The sequence below is a fragment of the Bos grunniens genome, chromosome 21 (assembly GCF_055505025.1).
Source record: "Bos grunniens cultivar Pamir isolate PY7600 chromosome 21, Bosgru_T2T1.0, whole genome shotgun sequence".
NCBI lineage: Eukaryota > Metazoa > Chordata > Mammalia > Artiodactyla > Bovidae > Bos > Bos grunniens.
The window spans coordinates 33,638,551-33,645,829 of NC_141185.1; the positions used below are offsets into that span (position 1 = coordinate 33,638,551).

Sequence of the window (7,279 nt, forward strand, 5' to 3'; positions counted from 1 at the left end):
GTGTTGACTAGATTACTTTCAAATTAATCACTGTCTAAATGGTATTATGGGATTACCTTACTGTTTAGACCAATTTGTTATAACTTTTGGAGGAGGAAGAAAGGTTAATCCCATCTACAACAAATGACTGCTACATAATCAGGGAAGGGTGGGTAAAATACCCACTATAAATGCATAGAAAAGCAAATAACCTAAAATTAAATACTGGATGCAACTATTCTTACAAGCCCTTTGACAATTCCCATCCTTGGAAAATTTCACTGGCTGTTTTCTTTTTTTTTTTTAATTGAGGTTCTCCTATAGAAAAGGAGTTCCATATTACGTAATCTCCTTTCCCTCAAAATATTTCTCACATTTCCTCTTCGTTTTATTTCTCAGGATCCCTAAACCCCTCTTCCCAAGTGTTGCCACCAGAAAATTCAAAATCCCTGTCACTTGTCACTTTTTTATGCAGAGAAATTTGCTTCAAATCAGTTTTACATATATACAAATTTATTGAAGTGACCTGTTAAATCAAAGACTGTTCACTCCAGGTATGAACTCCTTAGTGGAAAAGAAGAACCTATAGAGTTTTTGAAATTTTGGTATTTTTACTTTAAATACATAGTGAGAGGGAACTATATGGATCTTTTAACAGATATGAATTGCCTTAGAAAACAGAAGTAGCAAGACAGCCAAAATTACATACGGAGGAAATGGCAGCCCACTCCAGTACTCTTGCCTGGAAAATCCCATGGACAGAGGAGCCTAGTGGGCTACAGTCCATGGGGTCGCAAAGAATCGGACATGACAGAGTGACTCCACTTTCACTTTATTTATCTGAGAATTTATTATATTGTTTCACATAGATGCTTCCCCTTCTTTTACAATAATTATTCAGTGAATGAAGAACTCAAAATAAGGTATGTACAAAGTGCTATAATAGCTGAGTAGTACAGGCATCCAACTCTACCCAGCATAGTGACTAAAACAAGTATTAAGTATCTTATAGACAATACTGAAGCTACTGACAGTTTCCAAGAGACAAAATTACATTCTAGAAAGATAACTCTTTAACAGTTATGGAGGAGAAGTTAGCAGGATGATAAGTAAAACCAGATACCATGCAATCAGGAAGCTACAACAGACTGGTAAAGATCAATGGAGGGTATTGCCCTAGCAGAGGAAGAGAGGTTGAAGAGAGGCCCTAGTTTTAAACATAATTACAAAGTTGAATTATGTTGTCTTTCTTATATACCATACAAAACTCACTGTAGCAATATGGGGTGATATCTTTGTACACATAAAGACTGAGTGAACAATTTGTCAGTTTTTCTAGCCTTTTAGATTTTGTTATTTTGCCAACATTTTGTTGTTGTTGTTGTTCTCCCATTAGCAACACCTGAATTTTTCTTCCAGGGAAATGGTCTTCTCATTAAATACAGTCTTGTTAGGTCAATCAAGAACATCTGTTTCCCTCCATTTTCTTCAATTTAGACCAACAAGATAGATCTTTTCTGCAATCTGATAGTAGGGATGGGAAGAAGAAAGGAATATGATCAACAGCAGCACCTGATGAGGCTGTCTGTCGTTACTACCAGGATTTCAAAAGTTGCCCTAATTCTTATCTTTTAGATTTCTCAAGTTTCCTATAAAATTAACTAATCTTATGTCTCCCTATACCCTCCTAAGAAATTATTTTCTGCCAATATTAGCTAAGGGAGGCTTCTATTCCTTACAAAAAAGAAACCTAAATAATACAAAAGTATGACAAAAATAACTGAGTCAAGATAAAAAAAAGTTCACAAAAGGACCCAGGTCTTCTAATACTCAGTATAGTGGTTTTTGAACCATGCCATAATGCCTCTAAATACTGAATAAGAAAAAATGTTCTTCAGACATAAGAAAAATAGTATCTAATGGAAAGGTATTCCTCAATGCTAACTATAAAGAAAGGTACAATCACTGGTTTAGAGCCCATGAAACCAATGGCAAAGGGCAAACTGTATATTACACATGCTAGGACTTTATGATAATATAACCTACCTTAACCATGTTTAAGGATTACACAAAAATACTGAATAAATCTAATGAAGCCCTGGGGGTATAGTAGTAATGGGCTACGTGCCAAGTTGCTGACTTTGTCATCAAGTGGAGAATTTCTGAGTTCTCACTACTGTTGCTGCTACTGTTGCCTCAAAATTCCATTTTGTGGTTTGTAGGTGAATTAAACTTCAGTCAAGACTTTTAAACTAAGAGCTTTAGCAAATAATGAAAAGCCTTGCTAGGCATATTTCAAATCATCTTCTTGGTTCATTGAGTGTGTAAGAATAAAATTTAATGTAACCAGCAAGTTCCTTTCTGCTCAGTTTGTTTGCTCCCAAGTTTAGGTAACGATCAGACTCCTGTGACTGTACCTTGATCTTTCTGGTTTCTGGGGATAAAGAAATTCTCTAATTTATCTGCTAAGTAGGGAATATAGCTACCTGACAGGGGAGCCTGGTGGGCTGCCGTCTATGGGGTCGCACAGAGTCGGACACAACTGAAGCGACTTAGCAGCAGCAGCAGCACAGAAAAAAAAAAAAAAAATCAAGCTGAAATTCACAATACAGGAGCTATTGGAAGGGGAAGGGACAATAAAATCAAAGTGAAACAAGACGACAGACTGAAAAATCCTGAAAGCGGAAACATATTAGTGCTAAAAACATTGGCAGATTACCAGAAAGTATTCTGCCATAAAATAATCAAGTTTAGAAGCACTAACTGTAAACTGAGGAAAGGAAATTAACTGGAGAAAAAAAACAAAAACAAAAAATCAGTAAAGAGGAAATATAAAGGAATAATCAGAGTTGAATTCGAGAGGAGACAATGACAACCTCCCTTTGTTTTAATGAGAAAAATAACCGACAAAAGGTGTTTCTTTTTCTACCTGCCGAAGAATTATTGTGAATAAAAATTTATTGTATCTAATCATAACACTGATGATTCTCTGATTTAGTCCACTGTGTTTTAATCAACAAGATAAAATAAGAATACTGGTAAACAAGGTGTAATTTCTTTTACCCTGGCCAGTAAGATCCGAATAACACTGGTCATATCTTCCCAGATCCTTCCTTTCAAAGCCCCGCTGGTGGAGGTGACTTTTTCCTCATAAGGTTGCTTTATTTAGATTTCAAACAAACCAAAGCAGTCAGAAGAGGTGACCACAAGTGAATCCTTCCACTTAGGAGATGGGAAACCGGAGTCTGTGGCTCCAGCCAAAAGGAGCTACAGACAGAACCGGGGTCCCTCAGGTCTCTGCTGACCCCATTCCCCGAGGGCGGCCCCTCCGCCATCAAGCAGAGAAAAACCCAGAACAAACTTGAGAAAAGAAAAGCAAGGGCTAAAAGGAAAGGACCCAAGGAGAAGGGCAACACAAACCTTCTGTGAGGTAGTCTCGGGGTGGCGTTAGGCGGTGCCCCACGAGCCCACGCAGCCCAGGCCTGGTCTTGGAACATTTTTAAGTTTATTCAGCAGGACGCAGTGTCAAGACTCCTTGTGGCTGGAGATGTGGGCCCGGGCCTCACGGTCGTCATTGTAGTCACAGTCCTGAAAAAGGCGGCCTCGATCATTGGGACTCCTCGCCCTTGTGGGGCCTCACTTCTGTAGGCCGTCTATGGGTTCTGGCTCCTCACTTTCTGCACAAGCCTGATGAGTCACTCCCATGCCTTGAAGAAGCTGCCCTCCTAGGAGGTATTGGGGAACCAAAACAAGACCATGTTCCAGTCACACAGGTCGCCTTGTTCCACCAGCCTGTTGCCTGCTAAGCAGCTTCAGTCATATTCTACTCTGTGCGATCCCATGGGCTGCCACCTGCCAGGTTCCTCTATCCACGGGATTCTCCAGGCAACAATACTGGAGTGGGATGCCATTCCCTGCTTGCTCCAGGAGATCTTCGAGATTCAGGATTCAGGTCTCTTATGTCTCCTGCATTAGGCAGGTGCGTTCTTTACCACTAGCGCCACGTGGGAAGCCCACCAGGATCACCTGGAAATCCTCAACTCCGCTCCTGCTACAGCCCCTGGGCTCTCTTTCTGCCAGGTGGATGCTAGCAGTCATAGCAAAAATCTGCTTATCTACACAGCGTAGAATGGCAGATCAGTATCTCTAGATGTGTTCTTGCAGTATACAATTAATTTATTTGAAACATTGTGTATTAATTGAGCTATAGGATAAATAATTTTACAAAGAGATTTTGAATTAATTGTGAAGAGTATTTGATAGAAGATAACATTTAAATACAATGGAGTAACCTAACAGTTTGAAACCTAATAAAGCAGAAGACAAAGTTAATGAGCAACTGAAAGACAATTTGAAATCTCTGTATATTGAGCTGTATCTGTTTTTAAAAGATTATTTTGTTTGCTTTTTTGCTTATCTGGATGACCATCTATTTGGCAGAGCTGTGATGGCATGTTATAAATATGGCTTCACAGTCTTTGGCTTTTATTGTTTAAAAGCATGTACCCTAATGTTCATTGCAGCACTGTTTATAATAGCCAGGACATGGAAGCAACCTAGATGCCCATCAGCAGATGAATGGATAAGAAAGCTGTGGTACATATACACAATGGAGTATTACTCAGCCATTAAAAAGAATACATTTGAATCAGTTCTAATGAGCTGGATGAAACTGGAACCTATTATACACAGTGAAGTAAGCCAGAAAGAAAAACACCAATACGGTATACTAACGCATATATATATGGAATTTAGAAAGATGGTAACAATAACTCCGTGTACGAGACAGCAAAAGAGACACTGATGTATAGATCAGTCTTATAGACTCTGTGGGAGAGGGAGAGGGTGGGGAGATTTGGGAGAATGGCATTGAAACATGTATAATATCATGTATGAAACGAGTTGCCAGTCCAGGTTCGATGCACGATACTGGATGCTTGGGGCTGGTGCACTGGGACGACCCAGAGGGAGGGTAGGGGAGGGAGGAGGGAGGAGGGTTCAGGATGGGGAGCACGGGTATACCAGTGGCGGATTCATTTCGATATTTGACAAAACTAATACAATATTGTAAAGTTTAAAAATAAAATAAAATTAAGAAAAAAAAAAGAATTCAGCCAAAGTAAAAGCATTATTACTTTTTGAGCTATGGAGAGTTACTTTAGTAATTATGTACACTGCCATATCTAGTTTGTATTAGAGGTGTGTTTAGAGTTCAAGTTAAAATTTTGAAGATCAAAATTGTAGAATAAAAGTAAATTCTACAACAGAGAAGTTTAAAAAACCGTTAGTGTAAAAATCTGAATGGCATGTGTCTTTCATAGAAATTTGACTTTTTATGACCTGCTTAGAGTTGGACTGTGAAGAAGGCTGAGCACCGAAGAATTGATCCTTTTGAACTGTGGTGTTGGAGAAGACTCTTGAGAGTCCCTTGGACTGCAAGGAGATCCAACCAGTCCATTCTGAAGAAGATCAGCCCTGGGATTTCTTTGGAAGGAATGATGCTAAAGCTGAAACTCCAGTACTTTGGCCATCTCATGCGAAGAGTTGCCTCATTGGAAAAGACTCTGATGCTGGGAGGGATTGGGGGCAGGAGGAGAAGGAGATGGCAGAGGATGAGATAGCTGGATGGCATCACTGACTCGATGGACGTGAGTGTGAGTGAACTCCGGGAGTTGGTGATGGACAGGGAGGCCTGGTGTGCTGCGATTCATGGGGTCGCAAAGAGTCGGACATGACTGAGCGACTGAACTGAACTGAACTGACCTGCTTATAAGCATTTGCTGTGCTTAAACAGCAAATGTTTTGAATTATTGATATTTTCTTTATCTTCTTTATCCTTTTCCTTTCTTAATCATTTTTAATTTTGCATTATCAACCTACTATACGCCAGCCTCTATGAAAGATACTTCGTTTATTTTTTAGAACAGTTTTAGACTTTACAGAAAAAATTGAGGTGATAGTACAGAGTTCATTTATACCCTGAGCAGTTTCCCCACTATTAGCGTATGATATTAGTTGGACAAATATTGTACATTTGTTACAAGTGCTGAACCAGTATTAAACCATGTAATTAATGAATTAATGAAACTCCATACCTTCTACAAATCTTCTTACTTATTACCTTATATTATTTTTCTTCCAGGATCCAGTCAGGATATTTAGGTGTTATATCTCTTTAGGCTCTTGGCTATGATAGCTTTTCAGATTTTCTCTGTTTTTGGTTGACCTTAATAATTTTGAGGAATACATGTCAGGCATTTTGTTGAATGTTCCTTAGTTGGAATTTGCTGCTTTTTTTCCCCTCACAGCTAGACTGAAGTTGTGGATTTTAGGCAGGAAAACCATGGAATTAAAGTAAATAGCTCATGCAATTAATTACTAGTGTTAAAATTAATGTTGATGTTGACCTTGATCACACCTGGCTGAGGTAGTGTTTGTCAGATTTTTTCATTGCTTTTCCCTACCCCAAACTGTTTTCTTAGAAGACAGTCACTATATACACTCCATGCTTAAGGAGTAGGGGTTTATGCTCCCCTTCCAGGAAGGCAGTGTACTGCAGAAATTATTTGTAGTTCTACAAGGAAGATGTTCTCTTCTCTTCCATTTATTTATTTATTCAATCCTTTTTTTACCTCAGCATAAATTCATGGGCATTTGTTTTATACTTTGTGTTATAATCACGTAATAGGGGCAGGGATGGGAGCACAGTCATTAGCATGCCACCATTAGCCCACAACCATTAGCGTGGTGGTTAGAGGTCTCATTCTGCCAACAGCCAGGCTCGAAAGGTTCCGCAAGGCAGAGTGTCATGAGAAGTGGATCTGGTGGATCGAAGCTTTCTCCCTGGGACCCTCAAGCCTTGGGCCTGTGAGTGAGCTGGGGACAGGCTGAGGGCTGTGTCCTACAGAGCGCCAGAGCCCTCTCCACAGCTGCCCACTGACCAGGCCAAGGCCTTGAAGCAGAAAACCTCTCCCCCATCCCCACCTCCAGAACCTAATGGCAGTGGCAGTCTCCATAGGTAGTAGTCCATGAGATCTGGCTCCCATTTGGGTGGCCCGAGGAGCCTAAGGGCCAGTTGGGTCCTAGGCTTCTTGCCCCCTCAGTGATGATGGCTCGGCAGGGTCTGGGGACTTGGCCCTGAGGGCGCCATCAGCTGAGATCTGCTTCCTCAGCTGGGCCTGGGCACTAGCAGAAAGACACACAATGGGAGTTGGAAGAACGCTCCCAGGCCAGGTAACCAGCAATAACCGGTAAGTCTGCAACAACTAACCACATAGCTCCCTCACCTTTCCTATAAAGT

The 7,279-nt window shown here is 40.4% G+C and overlaps 1 long non-coding RNA gene across 1 annotated transcript; it reads right to left on the reverse strand.

Moving 5' to 3' along the window:
- Positions 1–791: 791 nt before the first annotated feature.
- LOC147349344 (uncharacterized) lies at positions 792–4,126 on the reverse strand. The gene is made up of 2 exons (XR_015150383.1): positions 3,400–4,126; positions 792–1,503 (listed from the first exon to the last, which is right to left on the reverse strand). It is a non-coding gene; the product is annotated as an uncharacterized LOC147349344 (long non-coding RNA).
- Between the last annotated feature and the right edge of the window lie 3,153 nt (positions 4,127–7,279).